Genomic DNA, 26,966 nt, shown 5'->3' on the forward strand with positions numbered 1-26,966 from the left:
CTCTATTCTTGGCCTCTTCCAATTTAATGGGGCTGTACCCCCTTTCCACAATTTTAAGGACATAGCATCCATATGTACCCTTGCCATTGCCTCATCACTACATATTCTACGTGCCCTAATAAACTACACGGTGGAGGCATTTGGAATCTGGCCGGCCACTATTCAGCCAGATCCTTTGAGCTGGCAACGTGCAGGGCTGCCCAGTGTTATGTGCGGTGGCATCATGATGTAGTAACGTCATGACACAGCCGGGTAGGGGGATGAACGGTGTGATGGGGCCTAGGGGTAGTTTGGCTGGACACCATTCTGACAGCACCTGCGAGCTGCCTGCAGGGCTGCCCGGTGGCACCGTGCTGAAGACAGGGTGGAGAGTGTCATGTGTGGCCACGGTGATGTCATGATGCCGCCGGCCCAGGTATAAAAAAGTGTGGCAGTGGCAGGTGGGAATCTGAGCATATGCCATCTTTGGACTTCATGATCTGCTGACAGATGCCATCTGAGACTGCATCAGACACCAGACATCATTTGTGCACTGCGTAGTGAGTTCAGGGGGAGAGCTGTGTAGCATAAAGTGTTATAAGGGGTAGGGCTGCCATCAGAAATTGTGGTGCCCGAGACTGACAAATTAGGCAGGGCCCCTGGGCGTCCTGCTACCGCTAAGTCTCATGAGTCATGACTTACCTTTTTGCCTTGAAGAATGCTCATTCCTTTTAGCTTCTTCTCCTCCAGGTCAGGTTGGGCGCCGTGTGGACCCTGTGGACTTCGAAGAAAAAGAGTTAAACATAAGTCTACCATAACTCTTTTTTTCTTCTTAAGTGTCCATAGGGATCCACAGGGATACCATGGGGATGTCCTAAAGCAGTTTCCCCTAAGGGTGGAAATGCTCCTAAGCAGAAAGTAGAATCCAGCGCCCAAAAGGAAGCATCTTGAGAGGCAAAGGTATGAAATGTGTAGAAACTGAGGAAGGTGTGGACTGAAGACCACATGGCCGATTTGCATAATTGTTCAGCAGAAGTGCCACTACGAACCAACCATGAAGGTCCCACACACCGAGTAGATTGTGCTATAACTGTATTTGGAACAGGAAGGTCAGCTTGCATGTAGGCCTGAGAGACTGTCATGCAGAGCCAAAGCCTGTTAGCGGGCCAGCCTTGCTTGTGAAAGCCGTACAACACAAAGAGAGAATCTGATTTCTTAACGGATTTGGGGCCTGATTCAGACCCACTCGCGAGCGGCTGTCCGCTCGCAAGTGGGTCGATGGTCTGCACTGAGCATGCGCACGACGGAGGGAGCTCCGTCGTGCGCATGCGCCAGACACGACGAGCGAAGGACTTTCCTTCGCTCGTTGTGTCCGATCAAAGGGGGCGTGCTGTCAATGTTGATTGACAGCACGCCCCCTTTGGTGGGCGTGCCTCCCTGACGGGGGCGTTCCCACGGGAACGCCTCCCGTCAGAAGCCGGCCCACTGACATCACTAGTGATGTCAGTGGGAGTGATTTTGGCTCTGATAGAGCCAAAATCACTCCGGAGCTTGCGGTTGAAAACCTCAACCGCAGGCTCCGGCTCGCATTTTCGATGGTCGCGATGGTCACGACCATCGCGGCCATCAAAATGCACGCTTGTATAGCCTGTGGGTGGTGACCCACAGCTATACGAGCGTCCAGGAGGACGCTCCATGAAAATGGAGCCCGGCCCTCATTCAGAGCGTGCGCTCTGCTCAGAGCGTACGGCTCTGAATGAGGGCCTTGGTATGATCCGCAGAGCAGGAACTACATCCAGGGAGGCTTTATCGGCAGAAACGTCCAAGGACTGGGAGGCCAGAACCACAATCTCTTTCAAATGAAACCAGGTTACCACTAGGGAGGTATCCAGCCTGGGTCTATAGCACAGCTCTGTCCGGATGAAAGATCAAGAAGGGGGAGCGACAGGAGAGCGCTGCCAAATCTGCAATCTGTTTCCAGAGAAAGGTAAGGATTTGAGAGCCTTCTTATATTCCGAGTCCACTTCCAGGATCATAACCAAAGGACATGTTGGGCGATTAACCAAGGTTGCCAATGCCTTAGAAACAATGTATTCAGTATACAATGCCTCTTCTCCCAAATAAGATGAGATGTAGGTTATTTGCTCCCTGGTTGCATCTGATGGCATGCTGTCCTCTAAAGCATCTGTCCATCCTCTGAAAGCCTTAGCTACCCAGGCTGCATCCATAGCCGGCCAAGTAATGGTGCCAAAAAGTGAAAAAATTGACTTGAATCATGTTTCCAATTTTCTATACATGATGTCTTTTAAGAAAAGATGTGGACAGTACAGGCAGCAAAGGCTTCTGACTAAGAGTGCCACCTACAAATCAACAGTAGGAGGAGTTTCCCACTTTGTACACTCAATAAAAAAATATAGTGGTCGCTCACATATTTATATAATACAGTGTATGTGTGTGTATATATATATATATTTTTTTTCTTTTACAGTGTATGTATATATTTATACATACATTATACAGTGTATATATATATATATATGTATATATATATGTGTATATATATATATAAATATGTGTGTGTATATATATATATATATGTGTGTGTATATATATATATATATATATATAAATACAGTGCAAGTATATATATATATAGATTATTCAGTGTGTGTGTATATATATATAATATATATATATATATATATATAATACAGTGTGTGTGTGTACGTGTGTGTGTGTATATATATATACATATATATATACACAAAAAGAAGGTAGCATTCAGAGACTATCATCAAAAAAAATCCAATGTATTAAAGTCAAAGAGAGGCGACGTTTCGGGGTGCAACCCCATCTCTCAAGTAAACACCACAGATATGTATTGGTTTGAGAAAGGGGGTTGCACCCCGAACCGTCGCCTCACTTTGACCTTAATACATTGGATTTTTTTATAGTCTCTGAGTGTCGTCTTCTTTTTGCGATTGTGTGTGTGTGTATATATATATATATATATATATATATATTTTGCAGTGCTTAGTATATGTGAGCCCTGTATATTGTAGAGTGCTATGTATGTGTATAGCATAATGCACAGTGATGTGTAGTGCAGTATTGCTCAATTTTGTGTGTAATGTGTGCAGCATAATATTGCCCTGTGCTGTGTATACTGTACAATGCTCAGTATATTTTTGTAAAGCTTCGTCATACCAATTGTAAATAAATACTGGGATTATCCAATATATTCAAGTTCAATGTTAATTACCCTGAGTGGTGGTAGACATGCCCCATAGCACAACACACCCCTCGATGGCATGCTGCAAGTGGCCAACTGGCCGTAGGCATCACCGGGAAGTTCCCTGGGAGCTGCTGTTGGCTGGGTGACTTTTTTTTTTTTTTAAGATGTGGACTAGAGCGAGATGTGTATACTGTGTACTGTACATACACCAGCCTCTATATCCCCCTTTGGTGCAGCTAGTGGCAGGAACCCTTCCATTGTTATTCTGACAGGTACCCCCTTCTCCCCTGTACTCTCTCCCACTGGTCCCTTAACCCCTGCAGCCTCTCCCCCTTCTCCCGTGCACTCTCTTCCATTGTCCCTTTCTCCCCTGCATTCTCTCCCACTGGCCCCTTAACCCCTGCAGTCTCTCCCACTGTCCCCGTTTTCTCATCTGTACCTGTGCCCCCTCCTCATTTGTGCCTATGCTCCCTACCAGCATGACTGCATCTGCCCCCTTACCGCATGGCTGCGGTTCACATTCAACAACACAAAATTGAACCTAAGGATGGCAGGTAAGCACAAATTTCTGTTACTACGGGGCATATTTATCACAATACGCATTTTTAATGCGGATGCGATAAATATTTTACACCAAAGGCTCAATGTGTAAATTAATATTTTCATTCAAACTTACTAAAATCCTCTTGTCTGGAGACAAGCTCTGATAAGAGCCTGCCCGGGTGAAGAGCTGGAAGCTTTCTGGTTTGGTCTGTGCATATATCACCAGGGGCCAACGGAGAGGGATCCAGAGCACCCCTCTCCAGAAGAATTTGCTAATTGTAGCCCATAGGCTTCTATAGGGTAATGCCATCTGGACATGGTATTAACCTAACGGGGCCAAGCTCGGGAGTGTTTCACAATGTACTAGTAGAAAAACCGGGGCCACTTGCTTGTGTTTGCCCCCCAGGCTGAAAGTTGCCAGCCAGCCCCTGATGGGACTAATACCTGACGCCTATCATTAGCCCCATGCCGAAATCCCGACACCCGGCATACTGAACATAGGTTAGCTGGGCGTCAGGAGCTGTTAGCCACTGGGGGGAGAGGGTTAGGTTTAGGGACTCTTGGGGTTGAACTTAGGGTTAGGCACCCCCTCTGGGAGGGTTAGGCTAGGGGAAGGGGGGGTTAGGGTCAGGCACCTCCAGGTGGGAGGTTAGAGTTAGGCATCCCCCAGAAGGATTAGGTTTAGGGTGCGAGGATGGGGGTTTAGGTTTAGGCACCCCTGGGGGGAGGTTAGAGTTAAGGGGGGAGGGGTAGGGATAGGGTTCATACTTACCCTGATCCATCTGCCAGCCTTCCGGCATCGGAATTTCATCCGCCGGACTTTGGGCCTGATTCAGAGCCGCGCGCTCTTTAAGAGCGCTCGCTCTGAATCAGGGCGTTTTTTTTAATTTTTTTTATTTTGGCCTCCTGGCCGCTCGCATAGCTGTGGGTGACCACCCACAGCTTTTGCGAGCGGCCAGGCGATGGTCGCGACCATCGGGGCTTGCGACGAGACCTTTGTGGTAGGGTCTCGTCCATCACAAGCCCCAGTGAGCTTCCGGCTCTAATAGAGCCGGAAGCTCACCACTGATATCACTCATGATGTCAGTGGGGCCGCCCCCAAATGGCAGGCGTTCCTTTGGGAACGCCTCCATTTGGCCGGCCACCCCCTCCCCCTGACCCGCCTACCAAACAGGGCGAGCTGTCGATCAACATCGAAAGCCGCCCCTTTTGGATGCAAGTACCAGAGCGAGTGATTTCTCGCTCGCTCCGGGGCTTGCTCACGCCGCGCGTGCGCACTGCCCGGCCATCGACCCGCTTGCGAGCGCTAAGCGCTCGCGAGCGGGTCTGAATCAGGCCCTTTGTTCCCGCGTTATTACATACCGATTCCTGTCATAGTGTGTTTCACATATGCAATGCAATTAGACCAATAAAAGACTTATTAATCCCTGGTGACCATATGCACAGATACATCATAAGCCCGACGGCCGTTTCAGTGGGAAAACAATAAATAAGATGGGATTCCCACCTTCATCATGATTCCCACCAATTGGGGAAGATGTGCTGCCCCTTATCCAGAAAGGAGACATCCTTAATTTTTTTTCCCTGGCAGACACAATTTTAGACGCCATAAGGACCCTAAGCAAGACACCGACATGAGGCCATCATTCTCCGGACCAGCCACCACCACTGCATACACCCTCCCCCCAGACTGGCTACCGCTAACACCCCCAACTCCGCTCTCAACCTGCCAATGCTACCACAAAAGGAGACAAAGGACACAACGATGCATAACACGTTATTAAAAAATATTAATATAAATGCATAAGTGTGCACTGTAAAATTAAAAATAAAATATCTGTGTCCCTGATTTTCTGATATATTATGTATGTTAAGTCAGGAAATATATATGTACTTATAATGTATTCAGTAGATCAAGGCTTATTTTAGGATACTTTACAAGCTTCAACACAGGACCTTAAACGTCTTTGCCCTCATTCAAAATATATTATAGCACTAGTCCATAGGTCAGCACTAAGGACCTCATTCAGAGTCTCTCGCTAGATGCGATCGCTCACCCCCAGCGTATGCAAATTTGTTAAAGTGATGCCACGAAAAGCGATCGTTCCCCAAGGCATAAGCATGCCCACCATGTCTTAGCGAGCGGCCAGCAACAGCCCAATCACACAGGCAGAGCCGCCCACCAGCACACGTCATCTCCAGGAAGTGTATTAAAAACATTGGTACATCGAGGACAATCGGAAGCGATCGCAGAGCTTGTGATTGCCTTACCCTGCCACAAGCACTGCGAGGACTTCAGTGTAAAAAACAGGCATGTGACGTGTACTATGACGCTGCGTGTTAATTATGCACGCCTCTAAAACGGCGTTGAAACACTCAGGCACGCCTGCGTTCGCACCTCCACACCCCCATTATTAGTGTCCTGCCCCTGTTACCACCCACAAACGGCCTCTCCTGTCACTCATTTCACAGGGCTGTCTTTGCTGGGCAATTGAGCAGCCTGCGATCGCACAGAGTAGTTTGCGCACATGTAGAACGAAGCATGCGCATACGCAAACCATCGGTCCGCTTGCGAGCGCACAGCGCTAGCGAGGGACTCTGAATGAGGTCCTAATTCCCGACTGCTAACACCTTCCCCCCACTGGAACAGATGCTGCTAACACTCTCCCCCCAGGACCTGTTACTGCTGCAGACACATGCAGCCCCCAAACCCCTCAGGACTGGCCGCCGCTAATAAGGGAGCAGCCGCTGCTACTAATAGCCCTCCTCCCAGGACCTGCTGCCGCTGTAGACACTCACTCCCCCAATCCACGGACCAAAGGACCTGCTGCCACTGTAAACGCCTGATCGCACATAACCAGCCGCTGCAAACATGCCGGCTCCCCCAGGACATGCCACGGCCGCTAACACCCCTACACCTTCCTTACCTTACATTCTTGTATACACTCCTGTGCCCTCTGGATTATCATACTTATTTAAGCTTGTCAGCTCCTCTCCATGTAAAAAACACAGTGACAGCACACTGTGCAAGACTGAGGCTGCCGGGAAGTCTTTGGCAGCCTCAGCGGGCCACCCCTCCAGGTCCTGGCAGTTGCCTAAAGCTGCCTAATGGAAGCGCCGATCCTGCACATTTCTCTGATAAGCATTTTGGTCATAGGGCTTGATTCAGCAAGGAACTCAAGTGCAAAAGACACACGCAGCCGGTCGATGTTTGTGTACTGCGCATCCACTGCAATCGGGTAAAGGATTGGTGTGTACGCAGAAACATCAGAGATTGACAGGAAATGCTATGTGGGAGTGTGACGGGGGTGTTAGCAAGACACAGGTGTGACAGGGCGTTCCATTGCTGTTTTAGTAGCATGCATATACAGTCAGGTCCATAAATATTGGGACATTGACAGAATTTTCAGATTTTGGCCTCTATTCACCACCACAATGGTTTTGAAATGAAACAAACAAGATGTGCTTTAACTGCAGACTTTCAGATTTAATTTGAGGGTAATTACATCCAAATCGGGTGAACGATGTAGGAATTACAACGGTTTCAATATGTGCCTCCCACTTTTTAAGGGGCCAAAAGTAATGGGACTATCAACTCAAAAGCTATTTCATTTACAGGTGTGGGCTATTCCCTCATTATTTCATTATCAATTAAGCAGGTAAAAGGTCTGGAGTTGATTCTAGGTGTGACATTTGCATTTGGAATCAGTTGCTGTCGACTCTCAATATGAGATTCAAAGAGCTGTCACTATCAGTGAAGCAAGCCATCATTAGGCTGAAAAATCAAAACAAACCCATCAGAGGGATAGCAAAAACATTAGGTGTGGCCAAATCAACATTCTTAAAAAGAAAGAATACACCGGAGAGCTCAGCAACACCAAAAGACCCGGAAGACCACAGAAAACAACTGTGGTGGATGACAGAAGAATTATTTCCCTGGTGAAGGAAAACCCCTTCACAACAGTTGGCCAAATCAAGAACACTCTCCAGGAGGTAGATGTATATGTGTCAAAGTCGACAATCAAGAGAAAACTTCACAAGAGTGAATACAGAGGGTTCACCACAAGATGCAAACCATTGGTGAGCCACAAAAACAGGAAGACCAGATTAGAGTTTGCCAAACAAAATCTAAAAAAGCCATTACAGTTCTGGAACAACATCCTATGGATAGATGAGACAAAGATCAACTTGTACCAGAGTGATGGGAAGAGAAGAGTATGGAGAAGGAAAGGAACTGCTCATGATCCAAACATACCACCTCATCAGTGAAGCATGGTGGTGGTAGTGTCATGGCATGGGCATGTATGGCTGCCAATGGAACTGGTTCCCTTGTATTTATTGATGATGTGACTGCTGACAAAAGCAGCAGAATGAATTCTGAAGTGTTTCGGGCAATATTATATGCTCATATTCAGTCAAATGCTTCAGAACTCATTGGACGGCGCTTCACAGTGCAGATGGACAATGACCCGAAGCATACTGCAAAAGCAACCAAAGACTTTTTTAAGGCTAAAAAGTGGAATGTTATGCAATGGCCAAGTCAATCCCCTGACCTGAATCCGATTGAGCATGCATTTCACTTGATGAAGACAAAAGTGGGAGGCACATATAGAAACCGTTGTAATTCCTACATCGTTCACCTGATTTGGATGTAATTACCCTCAAATTAAATCTGAAAGTCTGCAGTTAAAGCACATCTTGTTTGTTTCATTTCAAAGCCATTGTGGTGGTGAATAGAGGCCAAAATATGAAAATTCTGTCAATGTCCCAATATTTATGGACCTGGCTGTATTAGCCACTGGAATTGTATATGCAGCCTGGCGTCTCACTGCGTTTAGGAAGTGTAGCTATGTCTGCGGCAAGGTCAGGCCATCCACTATTCTGCGTTGTCAACCGATTTTACTTGATGTTACCGATATTTTTAGCAAACTTGCACATTAGTACGGAAGGTAAGGGGGCGGCATTATGTAGTGATGGGCATCTGCATTTTGTGCTGCAACAGCAGTGCGAATGCATTCATTAACATATTTTCACAGCGGCCGGGTGTGTGCAATTGCAAACTTGCGTTCCATGCTGAATCAGGCCCATAGTCTGTGGTTTCTATACTTTGCAACATCACTACAAATATTAATCCTGAATTCATCATAGTAAAAATTAATATCATGCATTAAAAATTAACAGAATCAAGTTTACCACATGCTCTTTAAGAGCAATTAGTTAGGCTAAAGATTTAGCAGTGTTATTAGTCTGCATAAACTCCTTCACAATGGGGAAGCAGTCGGGAAGCCGACAGACGAAATCCCGACCGCCGGCTTCCCGACTGTCTAATCCCACCTGTCATTAGACCTACACTGGGAGACCGACACCCGGCATACCGCTCGAAGGTAAGCCGGGCGTGGAAAACCGCAGGGGGGAGGGCTAGGTTAGGGGCTCCTGGGGGGGATTTAGGGTTAGGAACCCCCCTGGGAGGGTTAGGGTTAGGCTAGGGGAAGGGGGTGTTAGGCACCCCCGGGGGGAAGTTAAGGTTAGGCATCCCCCTGGGAGACTTAGGGTTAGGCTGCGGGAAAGGGTGGGTTAGGGTTAGGCATTTGGGGGGGAGGTTAGGGTTAGGCACCCCTAAAGGATGTAGGGAATTAGGTTAGCTATACTTACCAGAATGAATGATCGGGATCAGAGCCGGCCCTAGGCATAGACAAACTAAGCAAATGCGTAGGGCATTTGGAATGCCTATGGGCATCCAAGCCCACCTAGGGCTGGTGGTGGCTTGGTGTAGGCATGGCCGGGGTATCTACTGCCGGCTGGGCAGATACTCTGGCAGCTGCTACTTCTGCTGCGCAGTGTCCATGATCTGAGCTCACCTGACAGCTCTCATCGGGCCTGGCAGCAGCAAAAGTGAGCTGGCAGCGGCGGAACAGCCGGCGGCTATTTGCGGGGGGCAGGGAACTTGGATGGCAGCTAGTGGTTAGTGCCGGGGTGGCTCTGGGGCGTCACACAATCAGAATGAGCTTCTGCGCATGGGCAGAGGCTCATTCAGGACTATAGGTAAATAGTAAAGGGAGGGATGCTGCATCATGGGCCTTTGCAGAGCTTGGATAAGTAAGTCACACCTCACAGCTCTGGGCTCCACTTCCACCAATCATCACACATAGCTGCAGCTTGCCAGCCTGAGACTGAAAAAGCGGTTCCACCACCCGCTACTTGCTGTGCCTTGAGTCGGGCAGCTCTGCAGGCTGCGCTCAAGCAAAGTAAGTTTGGAACTGGAAGAGGGCTGTGGTGCTATGGTGCTCACTGCTTGGAGAGGGATGCTCTGCTGGGATAGGGGTGATGGGTGAAGGTGGGTGCAGACACTGTGCTGGAATAGGGGGGTCCTGTGCTGGGTGAGGGCCCTTTCCGTGAGGCCACATCCCTTTTCAGGATCCCACGGGGAGGGGGGCACCACCCAAAATCTTGCCTAGGGCACAAATTTAGCTATGGCCAGCTCTGGTCGGGATCTTCACCCCTGCCGGGCTGCCGCTGTCGGGATTAGACTGATTCCTCACAATAAATTGCATGTAACTACAGTAGCTAGCTAGTTGGGAAAGCATGGTAAAACATTTGAGGCCTACACTTACTGTAGCCACTGTAGTTAAGTATAGCTAGTTACCTAACCTGCAAATTTTTTTATAAATTGTAAAGCCTATCCGGACGTGATTAACCCCTTTTTGCAGGATTACAGGAATGCTAACTGTCGGGTGTGGTTCTTGGGACATTTATCTATTGGGATAATAAGCATCCTTTAGCATTTCAGGCCCCACATTTATTAGGTACTAATAAGATTCAGTGGTTCGGTTTTAGGGGCATGCGCTGGGGTGGCCTTTATTAGATGTTTTATGGACAGCAGAAGCCAGATTTGGGACTCAATGGTCGTACATTTGGGGGGGGGCAAGGATCTGGGTACTTGCGAATGCATTGAACTTATACTTGCTATTAGGCGGGACCTGCAAATAGTCTACTAGAGATGGCCAGCAGTTGGGTAGTCTGGCGGTAATATCCAGTCCGGTCACTAATGGGCGGGCGTGTTATATGGCACCTTCGATTGCATTACAAGAAAAGCAGTTGTTATATGCCAGATGGGGTACACCTCACGGGCGCAGGTTTGGAGAGTTTTATTTGAATCTTTGCAGTCTTCTTTGAAGTGAGATTATATCCTGATGGGTGGCGGGGCTCGGATCTTTGAGCTGATCTTTGGTGGGAAGCAGTGCTCCTAGGCGGCCTATTAGAGCATAAGAGTGCCTGGGTAGCATTTTCCTTTTGATAGCAGCAAGTTGGTCATTCTCCTTAGGGGGGACCGGGCCATCATCTTAGGGAGGGACAAGGCTGTGCCAATTAAGGGAGAATGGTTTTGCTTAAGGCCAGTTTGCGTCGAGCGGGGATCCGCCTCTTCTTATTTAGTAAATATATTTGTTGGGCTGTGGCCTTGGAGCACTGCTTTCTTACTGCCACCATCTTTCTAATTACAAGTTGATCAATAAATATCGGCTGTGTCCTCTTTTAATTCCACATAGGTGTCCGTGTGGTTATTTCTAGTTAGTAGTTAATTAGCATAATGTAAGATTCAAACAATGGGTGACTTATTAAATCTGGATATTGCCTCTGTAATGCATAGGAATCCTGCTAATACTTAGAACTTGTATCTTGCCATTACATGATTTGTGTGTTTAAGTTGTGGCAGACACATTTGGAGGTGATCTTTATGGAGGAAGTGAAGTAAGGACATTTGGTGATGCCACAGTTGTCACAAATCTGCAAGTGTGTACCCCTTCCAAATTCTTCCAAAAAATCGTGTATCTGAAATAGGGGTGTGCACCGGCTACTTTTCGTGTTTTGGTTTTGGATCTGGATCTTTCTGCGTGTTTTGGATCTGGATTGGTTTTGCCAAAACCACCCTTACGTGTTTTGGGTAGAGATGTGCTCCGATCCCCGTGTTTTGGTTTTGGTTTTGTATCTGGATCTCCCCTGGTTTTGGATCTGAATCTAGTTTTGGATTTTTTTCCTTGGTGTTTTGTTTTTAGGTTTTGTTTTTGGTTTTGGATCTGTATTTTTACCAAACAATGATATAAACAGCTAAAACCACATCATTTGGTCATGTTTTTGTTCCTACAGTATTATTAACCTTAATAACAATCATTTTCAGGCATTTCTAGGCATTTTTAACCACATCACAGCTCACAATATTGATGTCACTATTTTTCACCAATATAGGCCAAAGACTGCAGCGAGCTGGCTGGTTAAAGTAAGCAACAGAGCAGCAGCACAAACGCACGCAGTTTAAAAAAATATAGGACATCTATGAAACATTGCCACACAGCAGTGGCAGACAGGATGGCAGTTTAATAAACTATAATAATGTCAGTCGGCAATGCCCCAAATTGTGCCAAATGTAAAGGAAAGAGGTGCAAGATGGAATTGCCCCTCCCACCCACTCTTATGTGGGATATTAAAAAGGACATGCACAGTTTAACAGACCAAGCACTTTAGCCACTAAGACTGACACTTTCGTGGCTGAACTCCTTGGTTTGTTTGGGCCCCCACAAAACATTTTTTGGAAGGACTACCTTCAATTATTAAGGAGGTTGATGATGAGGGTGTTGTTGGTGGAGATTGCATGTGCTGGTCCAAACTGCTGGTAGCTGATACTGGACAGCTTGTTATTAATTTACAAATTATAATTTTGTTAAACAAATTGCATGAATTTGTTGCAAATGACGTAACAAGGAGGAGGTGCCTAGATGGTTAACGTCCCTTCCTCTGCTAACTTTGGCTTTACAAATGGAACAGATGCCTTCACAACTGTTGTCAGAATTTAGATTAACATAATTCCACACCCAAGACGTTGCTTTTCTGGCTTTCTTTTTATCATTAGCAAAAACTGCTGCCACTGGTGGCTGATTTACGCAAACCACATCCTCATCCTCATCATCAACATCCACACTAGTGTCAGATAGGACACAAATTTCCCCCTCATCCTCCTTTTGCACTTCCTCCACACTATCAGCCTCATTTTTTTACACCACCCTTCACATTATTTTAGTAAAAAAAAGATTGATGAATATAGCCAATAGATGGCCTGATTCAGCAAGAATCACAATTGCAAAGCTACACGCAGGCAGCTTTGCAATTGTGATCCTTGCAATAATGCAAATGCAGCAGGAGGTGTTGACACCCTCTGCTGCATTGCAATCCCAGGACTATGACGGAGGTTGCAGACTGGTCCGACGGTGGACGGGGCCGGGTGGCCGGCCAGCTAAGTATGCCTCAGCTTACTCAGGCTTGCCGGCTTGCGAGTCCAGCAGACTGTGTACGTTCATGCAGTCCCTGGGCTGACCACTCTCGGAAAACGGTGCAGACAAGCCCCATTTCTGCCTCTGCACCGCCCCTTAAATGCCTCTGCCTGTCAATCAGGCAGAGGCATTCAAGAGCTTGCGTGCGTCTTAGGCTTAGCAGGATCCATTCTGCACACTTGCAGAGTGGGTTCTGCGCACGTGCAAATTCCAGATAATCGGGAATCTGCGTTCAGCAGTGCACATGCGTGACTGCTAAATCAGGCCCAGAGTCACTTTAACAGATGATCTAAATCTAAATAGACAGGTTTATCATTGGAAAATCCACAAAAGAACTATACCCCCCATGTAATGAATAAACTGGGGAGATCCCAAAAGCTCAAACATAGGGGCATATACAATTGGGCAGGAGGTTTAGCGAGTTAAAAACCTTGCGCCCAATTCCGGAATACCACGGGTATGCGCGCTCCCGCTACCTGCGGTATTCAATTAATAAAATAGTGGTCGCAGGGTTTTCATCATCTCTGAAAACCCCGCGCCACGTAAAATGAAAAAAAAAAGCAAAACAAAAAACCCCTACCTGGCAGGGGGTCTCCATGGCTCCCAGTGGCTTTCCCTCTCTCTTCTTACTGGAGAGGGGGCTGCTGGGAGTCGGGGGCTGATGGGAGGAGCAAGGGCTGCTGGGAGATGTAGTTCTCCCAGCGCCCATTCCGGGGGGCCACACACACACACTCACTCATACACACTTACATACACCACACACAATGACATACTCACCCTGCTGCAGAAGAGCCGGCTCCCGACGCTGGATGCAGAAGAAGATGCAGAAGACAGCGCTGAGAAAGGTGAGTAATTAAGGACTAATTAAGCTAATTGGATACTTCCAATTGCTTAATTAGTCCTCAGGGGGGGTGCCGCCGGGGTGTCAGAGCAAGTTCCGGTGTTTTTTCCTTAAATCATCGATTTTAGGAAAAATCACACTTGCTCAGGAGTTGCGTGAAAAATACCTCCCGATGCGTGTTTTTAAAAAAAAACACGCACCTAATAGAATAGCAAAAACCCGCACCTGCAGGAAAAACCTCGCAGGTGCGGGGTTTTTTTGCTATTCTAGCACACAATTGAATATGCCCCATAATTTGAGAACAGATACTAATGAGTTTATTACATGCATAGAGAAGAGGGAGGTTCTGTCGCCCATAACAAAATATTGTATCTAGGCCCTATCAACACACCCTGACACTTAGAGGGTGCACAGCTTCTTCAGAAGGCCATAGTATTCACAGGAGAAGGCCCTAGTATTCACAGCAAGGTTGGTCAGCGACCAACACATGGTGCTGACCAGAGCTGGGTTAAGACTATGGACACTTAAAATGGGGACCTCAAGCGGCGTATCTGTCATGGATGCAGAGTGTGCGGTGCACATGGGTCCAGCTAGGACTAACTACTGTGCCTTCTGCATGGTGCACGGTGTGCCAGCTTCCTATGCTTCTTTCGTGGAGTCTAAGTCTTGTTAGTGATGTATTCAGAAAGATGGCACCGCACAGAAGCTAGCGAAGATGTTGGCACTGTGCCAGGAGCTGAACTGGGTGGAGTCTTAAAGGGAGGGGGCAGAGCCTTAAGAGGGGAAGGAGAAGGGAGAAAAAGACAACAGTATATCGGTGGATGTTGGTTCCAGGGGGGGGAAGCAGCCATCATGCCGAGACTGAGGAAAGTGGGCTGGTGACAAGTACAGGGGTGTTGGCCATGGCTTATGCAAACTGTGGCTGCCACCAGTGTTCAGTAAAATAAGGACATCAGAGACATCCTTCTTATTGTGCTGGTAGCCCCAGTGCCATCCCCTCAGGTGCTGGTGCCCTAGGCAGCTGCCTAATGGTAGTGCTGGCCCTATACACAGTCCATATTAATGCTAATTCAGTCTGTGTAGTTACCAGGAACCAGTACCTCTGTGATGTTACTTGTTACTGGTAAAGTAACTGCCTTCTCATGAATATACAGCGGTTAGCTCTACTGCCTCACAGCGCTGGGGTCATGGGTTATACATTGACAAGGGCTCTATATGTGTGTGTTTGGTTTATATGTTCTCCCTGTGTTTGTGTAGTTTCCTCCAGGTGCCTCGTCTTCCTCCCACAGTCCAAAAACCTACTATATATTAGTGTGTTTGTTGGGTTGGAAATGTAGACCATACGATCCCCAGGGCTTAAGGCACATCTTGCTTTAAGGGAAAGGCATCTTGCTAAGGGTGAAGACCTCAAGTTCTAAAGGTCCTGTCATCTCTCTACGGGTACTGACCTAACATAAACCTTATGAAAAGAATACAGTAAAATAAGAATACAATAAAATTCAATTGAGAAATGTAATGAATTGAAACCAGTAAAATCACAAATGATGTTTTTGTAATTGGTAAGATGTTTATTTAATAGGTGGCCGATGGTGTTAGCGGACAATGCAGCAAGGTGACAGCCTCGGCCCAAGCGGATCTTTTCATCACCTTCTCGGAGCACATTCCAGATGGATGACAGAACGTGCGCTACAACGAACTGAAGTCTTGATCTAAAGGGAGTTCAATTAAAGTTTCAGATCATCAATTCATAGGAAGAATTAATTATTTACAGTTTTTTAACAATAGTGAGAATACTATAAAAATAACAGCAATGACAGGGAAATTGTACCCAGAATATAATTCCCCAAATAATTCTTACGGGAAAAAAAATGTAATTACAAAGTTTAAGCAATCAGAGTTTGTTATGTAAAAAAAAGTGTTTTTTTTTGTTTTTTTTTTGTTTTTTTTAACCCCAACTCTTAAATTGTAATCCAATGGGATGGTGTTATACAGTATAAGGAATCCACAGGAAAATATTTTTAATTTGTCATCCAATCCTACACTAGCCACTATACACTAATGATGGCTAAACACTAGCCATCAAATTATAGAACTATTTTGTACAACAGATTCATAAATGAGTATCTGCTTTACATGCTAGCCACCAGTTTGGGGTCGCTTAGTATACAGGTCACCAGATTGGATTCCTTATACATGAAGATCATCTCCATCTTGGGATAACTTGTTTGAACACAGGATTTTTTTTCCAAATTGAGAACATATATTTTTGCTTTGCTGAGATGACAAGAGAATAGGACTGAGGAATAGTGAGCTCATCACTACATCTGGAGGTTCTCATGAGTATTTGGGACACTATCCCTGATAGACCTTGCTCTATAAAACTGTCTCTTAAACCCTAATGTGGATATGGTGTACTCATTTACATATTATAAAACTACACCTGCGTGTACTGAAGAATTTTTATTCATACACTAAGATCTCCTTTTATATATATACATATATATATATATATAAATATATATACTCATATATTTATATATACACACACATATATATATAAAAGCAGATCTTAGTGTACGAATTATATATATATATATATATATATATATATATATATGTAATTTGCAATACACATGCTAATATAGTTAAAGTTATGGAGAAATTAAGATCTGAAATATATATATATATATATATATGTGTGTGTGTCTGAAATTTTTTAAATCAAAGCGCCATGCCTGGGCATCATGCAGCCAGTGAGAGCTGTGAGGGGTATAGGGCCTCCCTTCAACTCTCACTGCACAGAGTTTTATCAGTGAGGCATGTGGGAAACATAACTGTTTGGGAGTGGACCTGAAATATATATTTATTTTACTTTTTTATATTGTAGGTCTGTTTTTTATTTTTACAAGAAAGGATTCTATCCTGCCTAGTATTCACCAGAATGAACTCTTTTTACTAAATTAGTCAAAAAGAAAGAGGGCCCTGCCCGTGAAAGCTTATATTCAAAGGGGAAAAATTGAAGTGGTGGCACAAGGAGATGACATGAAGAAGGTAAGTATATAAGGAGGAGGTAGGAAGGGTAACAAGGGCAGTATTAATTATATAGAAATAAAGGAGAATATTTTACTACAAGGATGGCTTAATTCTCAAAAATGATAATGAATGACTATATATATTATATATTATTGGAATTTATCCATTTTTACAGGATTATCTGGAGGATCTTTATGCTTATGTTCACATTTCTTAGTTTTATTATTTTTATTTAATTTACAATTATAATGAACTATGTTCCTGCAAGGTCATTTCCATTCCAAAAAACGTATTTTTCATTTCTCCAAATTGTATATTCTATAGAGGTTTCTGACCTCAAGGATGTTAGAGCTGTCAAGCTCCCCTGTCCTCAATTCCTCGCCTTTTTATTGCCCTATATGGTAATAATGCCAAGCCGTCTTATTTTTTTTTTTCAATTATTATTTATTTTTATTCTGGTTGTGACTAATGGCGCTCCTTGTTTATATCATTCTATATTGTGCCTGTACCCCCCACCCTTATTGTTTACCTTTTCCACTTTTTTTGTACCCCATGGTCTTTTTTCTGCAAAACTAATATAGACCACGATTTAAAATAAGAAATTACATTGTTATGACAAAGGGATGTATAAATACTAGGACATTAGGAAAAAATAAGTAGCCACAATAACACTGAAATCACTTACCTCAGGTATTGCCAGGTGTTTTCTTGGCATAGGGACCATGGGGGGCAATTTATGCAGCGCACCCCTAAAAAGAGAAAACAGACACCATTGTACCTAAATGACTCCATGAGAACATCAATTATATAAACCTTCCTAGGCTGATTCACTTCAGTGGGACATTGGACCTCATTCAGAGGCGGTCGTTAGATGCAAGCGGTCGCTCTGAATGATGGCGGCCGCTTGCATCTTGTAGTGCCGCCTCTTGGTCGATCGCTAAGATGTGGGTTACCACCCACAGCTCTAGCAACTGACCAGGGTGATGGTCGCGATGGTCAAGACCATCGCGACCATCGGGCTTGTGTCAGGGCTTGCGACGAGGTTGGGTCTTGGCACTCGCAAGCCCCAGGGAACTTCCTGCTCTGATCTAGTGATGTCAGTGGGGCCACCCCCAAATGGCAAGCGTTCTTTCGGGAATGCCTCCATTTGGCCGGCCATGCCCGATGCCCGCCTCCAAATCACTCACCATCGACAGCTCGCCCCCTTTGGTGCGAGACCCCTAGCGACGGAGCGCCCATCGCTAGCCGAGTCTCGCGCATGCGCACGACGGAGCCGGCTCCATTGTGTGCATGCCCAGTGGGCAAACATCGACCCGGTTGCTCAAAGCTTGAGACCGGGTCTGAATGACCCCCATTGTCATCATTTTATACTCATCAGTTAGTCTATAGTATTATACAAAAAAATAAATATATGACAGTGAAATTTTAAGTAAAATGTAATATTCTATATGATAGTTACTGAGATGCAAAAATAGGTAAGATTAGTATATGAATGGGATCCATAACTATATATAATGGTATATGATTAATATTTAAATAGAATTAGCTAAAATTTTCTATTCGTATCTATAAATTACACTATTTGTCATTATGTTAAATTTCTATCCATAAATCACATTGTTAAATACAGTATTGTTCATGTGATATCTGCACAAAGTACATACATGCATCTCATAAGCACAATGTCCCTGGAACTGAGCCTGTTGTCCTTCCAGTCTGGCCCTATGGAAAAGAATACAGAAATAGTACAGTTATTATTGTGTCTGATATATGTTTTGCTTCAGTTAGTCAATGGATTATAGTTTGTAAGTATAAACCACTATTAGTTCCTTTTGTTCCCAGGTCAGTCTATCTGCAATCTAGTCCTGTGCAATAGACGCTATTCCATTACAGCATACACCAAGGCAGACTTTTTTTTTTTTACTTTTTTGAAAATATATGTTTCATTAACCACTGAAGGTTTTTATTTTTATGGTCACAAAATGTACCATAGATAAAATATTGGACAACTTTAAAAACCAGCATATGTACACACCTCCCAACCGTCCAAGCATGGTAACTTTTAGGGCAAAAGATTGTTAGTCCACAACTATGATAAACAGAACCCTCTAACTTTTAATTGCATGGTACAAGAATACCTGGAGGACAAGTCTCAGCTGAGCATTGATTTTTCTTCCGCCCTCAGGGATCTTGTGGGCCAGACTCACATGGTGCGCCATCACCTACAGGAGGAAGGGTGGACAGCAGAGAGTCACTGACATTGGCACCTCAGAGTACACAGGGAGACAAGAGAATATGGAGTAGTAACAAGAATGACCAGGATACATTGGTGGAGTATTCCCCAAAGAGGTGGAACAAAGAGTATATAATGATAAAGTTTAAACAATCACAGTTTCACACCCTGCACCCATATGCTTTAATACTTACCCCTCCGAAGTCTCGCATCAGGCTGTAGCGCTGGACAAAACACCTGAAAAATGTCCACCACAGCTATTTTTCTGGCATTTTATGCATGTGCACTAGGGGAATCACGGGGAAATTGGTGGGTGCAACATTTTTCCGGTGACCTGCGCACACTGTAGTGCCCGGAGTCTGCAGGTGCAGTGCTGAGCACTGCTGGCCGCCGGAGAGAGAGGAGGGGTCCCGGACAGAGACCACACACAGGTCCCCTCCTATCTAGCAATGCCCTTGCTGAAATCACTTACCTCAGGTACTGCCTGGTGTTTTCTAGGCATAGGAACCACGGCCTCAGGTACTGCCAGGTGTTTTCTTGGCTTAGGGACCACAACTTCAGGTACTGCCAGGAGTCTCAGCTGAACATTGATTTTTCTGGCGCCCTCAGGGATCTTGTGGGCCAGACTCACATGGTGCGCCATCACCTGCAGGAGGAAGGGTGGACAGCAGAGAGTCACTGACATTGGCACCTTAGAGTACACAGGGAGACAAGAGAATATGGAGTAGTAACAAGAGTGACCAGGATACAATGATGGAGTATTCCCCAAAGAGGTGGAACAAAGAGTATATAATGATAAATTTTAAGCAATCACAGTTTCACACCCTGCACCCATATGCTTTAATACTTACCCCTCCAAAGTCTCGCGTCAGGCTGTAGCACTGGACAAAACACCTGAAAAATGGCCACCACAGCTATTTTTCTGGCATTTTACGCATGCACACTTGGGGAATCATGGGAAAAATGGCGGATGCAACATTTTTCCGGTGACCTGCGCACACTATAGTGCCCGGGGTCTATAGGTGCAGCACTCAGCACTGCTGGCTGCCGGAGAGAGAGGAGGGGGCCCGGACAGAGACCACACACAGGCCCCCTCCTATCTAAAAAAGCCCATGCTGAAAACACTTACCTGAGGTACTGCCAGGTCTTTTCTAGGCATAGGAACCATGGCCTCAGGTACTGCCATGTGTTTTCTTGGCTTAGGGACCACAACCTCAGGTACTGCCAGGTGTTTTCTAGGCATAGGAACCACAGCCTCAGGTACTGCCAGGTGTTTACTAGGCATAGGAACTATGGCCTCTGGTACTGCCAGGTGTTTTCTTGGCTTAGGGACCACAGCCTCAGGTACTGCCAGGAGTCTCAGCTGAACATTGATTTTTCTTGTGCCCTCAGGGATCTTGTGGGCCAGACTCACATGGTGCGCCATCACCTACAGAAGGTGGACAGCAGAGAGTCACTGACACTGGCACACTCAGAGTACACAGGGAGACAGGAGAATATGGAGTAGTAACAAGAGTGACCAGCATACAATGGTGGAGTATTCCCAAAAGAGGTGGAGCAAGGAGTATTTAATGATAAAGCTTAAACAATCACAGTTCCATTTTTATTTATGTAAAACCATAATATTATATATTATATATTATATATATATATATAGATATATATATTTAACTCCCCAAACCCTAGTTCACATATATTTTTCTTGGAAATGTTATTAAAATTTATATGCTAAGAATGTTTAAGAAGGGAGGTTATGAGGGATATGAAGGATATATATCAAGCTTCAGAGAGAGATAAAGTACCAACCAATCAGCATCTAACTGTCATGTTACAGGCTGTGTTTCCAAGGTTTGATACATCTCCACCTTATGTCTGACATGAAGAGGTTAAGAATATGGGGAGAAGGTGGGAAGGGTAACTACTCTCATATCCTCAAGGGCAGTATAAATTAAAAATAAATAAATAGTGATATTTTATTACAAGAATAGCTTCATTCTAAAATACTACAATAAATTACTAGATATGTTAGATATATTTATATAATTGGAATATATCTGATTTACTAGTTTATCTGGAGGTTTTTCATGCCTTTGTTCACATTTCTTAGTTATATATATATAGCTTAGCTTATGGACCTGTCCATTACCAATTATCTTTATTTCATTTACAATTATAATGGACTATGTTTCTGCAAGGCCATTTGTATTACAAGAAACCTATTTTTCCTTTCTCCATATTGTGTAGAAATTGTGACACTTGAGGAGTATTATAAGATGTAAATGTCAGTGTAATAAGCATTACATTGTATGGCAAAGAGATCTATAAATACTAGGGCATAAGGAAAGTGTAAGTAGCCACAATAACACTGAAAACACTTACCTCAGATACTGCCAGGTGCTTTCTTGGCTTATGGACCATGGCCTCAGGTACTGCCAGGTGTTTTCTTGGCTTATGGACCATGGCCTCAGGTACCACCAGGTGTTTTTTCAGCATAGGGACCATGGCCTCAGGTACTGCCAGGTGTTTTCTTGGCATCAGGTCAACGGCCTCAGGTACTGCCAGGTGTTTTCTTGGCATAGGGACCACGGCCTCAGGTACTGCCAGGTGTTTTTTCAGCATAGGGACCATGACCTCAGGTACTGCCAGGTGTTTTCTTGGCATCAGGTCAACGGCCTCAGGTACTGCCAGGTATTTTCTTGGCATAGGGACCACGGCCTCAGGTACTGCCAGGTGTTTTCTTGGCATAGGGACCATGGCCTTAGGTATTGCCAGGTGCTTTCTTGGCTTATGGACCATGGCCTCAGGTACTGCCAGGTGTTCTCTTGTAATAGGGATCTTGGCTTCAGGTACTGCCAGGTGTTTTCTTGGCATAGGGACCACGGTCTCAGGTACCACCAGGTGTTTTCTTGGCATTGGGACCACGGCCTCAGGTACTGCCAGGTGTTTTCTTGGCATAGGGACCATGGCGTCAGGTACTGCCAGTTGTTTTTGTGGCATAGGGACCATGGCCTCAGGTACTGCCAGGTGTTTTTTTGGCATAGTGACCATGACCTCTGGTACTGCCAGGTGTTCTTTTGGCATAGGGACCACAACCTCTGGGATAGCTAGGTATTCTCTTGGCATAGGGTCCACAACCTCCGGTACTGCCCGGTGTTCTCTTGGCATAGGGTCCACAACCTCCGGTACTGCCCGGTGTTCTCTTGGCATAGGGTCCACAACCTCCGGTACTGCCAGGTGTTCTCTTGGCATAGGAACCACATCCTCCGGGACAGCCAGGTATTCTCTTGGCATAGGAGCCACGACCTCCGGCACTGCTAGGTGTTCTCTTGGCATAGGGACTACAACCTCTGGTACTGCCAGGTGTTCTCTTGGCATAGGGACCACAACCTCAGGTACTGGCAGGTGTTTTCTTGGCATAGGGACCACGGCCTCAGGTACTGCCAGGTGTTTTTTCAGCATAGGGACCATGACCTCAGGTACTGCCAGGTGTTTTCTTGGCATCAGGTCAACGGCCTCAGGTACTGCCAGGTGTTTTCTTGGCATAGGGACCACGGCCTCAGGTACTGCCAGGTGTTTTCTTGGCATAGGGACCATGGCCTCAGGTATTGCCAGGTGCTTTCTTGGCTTATGGACCATGGCCTCAGGTACTGCCAGGTGTTCTCTTGTAATAGGGATCTTGGCTTCAGGTACTGCCAGGTGTTTTCTTGGCATAGGGACCACGGTCTCAGGTACCACCAGGTGTTTTCTTGGCATTGGGACCACGGCCTCAGGTACTGCCAGGTGTTTTCTTGGCATAGGGACCATGGCGTCAGGTACTGCCAGTTGTTTTCGTGGCATAGGGACCATGGCCTCAGGTACTGCCAGGTGTTCTTTTGGCATAGGGACCACAACCTCTGGGACAGCTAGGTATTCTCTTGGCATAGGGTCCACAACCTCCGGTACTGCCCGGTGTTCTCTTGGCATAGGGTCCACAACCTCCAGTACTGCCAGGTGTTCTCTTGGCATAGGAACCACATCCTCCGGGACAGCCAGGTATTCTCTTGGCATAGGAGCCACGACCTCCGGCACTGCTAGGTGTTCTCTTGGCATAGGGACTACAACCTCTGGTACTGCCAGGTGTTCTCTTGGCATAGGGACCACAACCTCAGGTACTGGCAGGTGTTCTCTTGGCATAGGGACCACTGGGGATAATTTATGCAGCGAAGCCCTAAAAAGAGAAAACAGAAACATTTGCACCTAAAGGACTCCATGAGAATGTAACAATACCTAAGATTAGTACAATATAATAATGTACCCATCACTGGATAGTATGGTGTGTAATATGGTTAACATTTGAATAATGATAGCTAAAAAAATACTTCATAATAATCTATTCTTATCTATAAATGACATTATTTTTAATTATTTTACATTTAAATCCATAAATCACATTGTTACATATTGTTCATGTAATATCTGCACAAAGTACGTACGCAGAGCATCTCTTAGGACTGGAACTGGAGGCTTTGTCCTTATGGTCCTTATGTGCTGACTCTATGGAAAAGAATACAGAAATAGTACAGTTACTACTATGTCTCGTAGATCTTTTTGCTTCAGTTAGTCAATGGATTATAGTTTGGAAGTATAAAACCCTATTTGTTCCTATTGTTCCTGGGTCAGTCGCTTCCTTTGCCTAACCTGCAACTGTAAAGACCAGCATATGTACATATCTCCCAACCATCCCAGCACTGTAAATTGTGGCACAACTACAATGTGTGTTGCTGAGATAAGAGGTGATGCAGATTGTTAGTGCACAACTATGATAAACAGACCCCTTGATCTTTTCACAAAAAAAAACAAAACAAAAATACCTGGAGGACGAGGGTCTTTCAGCTGCACTTTGCCTTCTCTTGCAGCCTCAGGGATTTTGTGGGGGGCACAAACACGGTTCCTCTCCACCTGCAGGAGGAAGGGTAAACAGCAGAGAGTTAGTTACTGGGCACTGGCACACTCAGAGAAAGCAGGGAGATAGGAGATTATGGATGGGTAACCTACGTGTCCTCACACAGACATGTAATACCACAGATGTAGCTTTTATCACTGATTGAGCCTGTAATATATCTTTTTAACATATTTTAATTGTCAGCTGAATTTCTATTAGAAGGTAAAAGATCACATTCCAACCAATCTTCTAATAAAACTGATTTTGACTGTTCCTAATGTTTGTTTTATTTAATAATAAATCCCTTGTTCCACCACAGTTTTATCCAGTAACATAGATGAATATGCCGTTACCCCTTGGGGGCTGCTCACCAGTGTTTTGATGTGCTTGGCCTTGCTCCCATAGGTGAGTGTGCTGCGAGAGTCTTCATAGGCAGCATCCGCAGGGCTGATGTGTGTGATCATCACCATTCTGCTCCTGCCACTCAGTGCGCCCTGTGATAGATAAAGCTCTGGTTATAGGGGAGATCACTGAGGAATCCTTACACAAGGTAATGAGCAATTTAAAGATCTACTATTGTTTTATACTGTTTGTGAAAAACAAATGATTGCACTAATTATATAATATCATGATTGATTGCAGCCATTGTGTGAGATAAAATAACATAATAATGTGTTAGGAGCAATATTCCTGATGACTGAGTTTCTGGCATGGATGCTATAGTCACTTTCCTTTTACCCAGGGCCTTAGCATTTTCAAAGGGGACCACACATAAAGTCTCTTAATGGCCCTGTTTGAAAACTCCCATTCATAATCCTAAATGCTTGTATCCAAAAAAAATATCTAAGTGACTAATGCTACTTATTCATCAGTCATGGGTGTATCTATGGGATGATTATAAAATACGGATGGCTCAATAGCCACCGGTTCAAATCCTGATGCTGGAACCCCACACAGTCATGATCCAACAAGGGTGGTAAGTATGCTATCCCTAACTCTCTCCCCCCCTAACCCTCCCTTAGTGGTGCCTACCCCTAACCTCCCCCCTAGTGCCTAACCCTAACCTCCCATCCCATACTCTAACCCTAACCCTCCTGGGGGGGTGCCTAACCTTACCCCAGTGGTGCCTTACCTTATCCCCCCCCCTCCAGCCTAACCCTAGCCTGCCCGGGGGGTGCCTAACCCTAACATTCATCTCCGGGGACAAAGCAGGACAGTGCGTTACTTACCTCTGTCCAGACATTCAGCATTTTGCTGCCGGTCGGGATTCCGGAGTTGGTATATCGGCGGCTGGTTCCCAGTCTGCTGGAATTTTAACTATATCCCATCTCTATAATGGGTGCAGGGTATGTGGTGCACATGTCCAGTGGTCTCACACCGCACACCCTGCACCAATATCCTATATGTAACAAACTGTCAATGCTGCTGTAATCACCAATGTAGTCACTGGGAAAATGGACATGGGTGCAGTGCCAGAGCCTAATTAGCATATGTGCCTGCAAGAGAAGGGGTAGGCTTGCATGGAGACTGCACAAGGAGCCCTTCTCTCTTATCACTGACCCTGACATCATATGTGTGTAGGAAATCTCATAGTAATAACTAGAGATGAGCGGTTCGGATTCTGTGGAATCCGAACCGCTCCGAACATTGGGGATCCGAGTCCACCCGAACCCTGTTCGGGTGTTCACCGCCTGACTCGGATCCCCGTTCGGGGCCGAACGGCGGCCGCCTGATGTCGGATTCTCACTAGAGAATCCGATATCAGGTCTCCTCGCGTGTAGGGCAGAGCGCAGTGATAGCGCTCTGCCCTACACAGACACAGACACACAGCCGCCAGCGGCAGCTGTGTGTTTGTTACAGCAGCCAATGAGAGTCACACAGACTCTCATTGGCTGCTGCACGGAGGGAGCCGGCTGGAGCTCACACATGAGCTCCGTCTTCCGGCTCCCTCCTCAGCGTGTGACAGAGCGGACGGCGCGGGAGCGGTGGATACAGGTAAGTTTTATTTTTTTTATTATTTTACTTGTCAAAGGTCCGGGGGCGCTACTGGGGGGGGGGTCTGCACTACTGGGGGGGTCTGCTACTGGGGGGGGCTATACTACTGGGGGGGCCATACTACAGAGGGGCCTGCTACTGGGGGGGCTATACTACTGGGGGGGGGTCTGCACTACTGGGGGGGGTCTGCTACTGGGGGAGGCAATACTACTGGGGGGGCCATACTACAGAGGGGCCTGCTACTGGGGGGGGCTATACTACTGGGGGGGGTCTGCTACTGGGGGGGCCATACTACTGGGGGGGATCTGCACTATTGGGGGGCCATACTACAGAGGGGCCTGCTACTGGGGGGGGCTATACTACTGGGGGGGTCTGCACTACTGGGGGGGGTCTGCTACTGGGCAGGGCTATACTACTGGGGGGGCCATACTACAGAGGGGCCTGCTACTGGGGGGGGCTATACTACTGGGGGGGGTCTGCTACTGGGGGGGCCATACTACTGAGGGGCCTGCTACTGGGGGGGGCCATACTACTGGGGGGGCCTACTACAGGGGGGGCCATACTACAGGGGGGGGCCCATACTACAGGGGGGGCTACTACTGGAGCAGCCTACTACTGGGGGGGCCTGCTACTGGGGCAGCCTACTACTGGGGGAGCCATACTACTGGGGGGGCATACTACTGGGTGGCATGCTAATGGGGGGCATACTACTGGGGGGGCCTGCTAATGGGGGACATACTACTGGGGGGGCCTGCTAATGGGGGGCATACTACTGGGGAGCATTCAACTGGGGGCACTGCATAGTGGACGGTACTACTAAGGGGACTGCATAGGGGGCACCACTGCTGGGGGACATTGTGTAAGGG

The sequence above is a fragment of the Taudactylus pleione genome, unplaced genomic scaffold, assembly GCF_031769625.1.
Source record: "Taudactylus pleione unplaced genomic scaffold, aTauple2 ptg000229l, whole genome shotgun sequence".
NCBI classification, from domain to species: domain Eukaryota; kingdom Metazoa; phylum Chordata; class Amphibia; order Anura; family Myobatrachidae; genus Taudactylus; species Taudactylus pleione.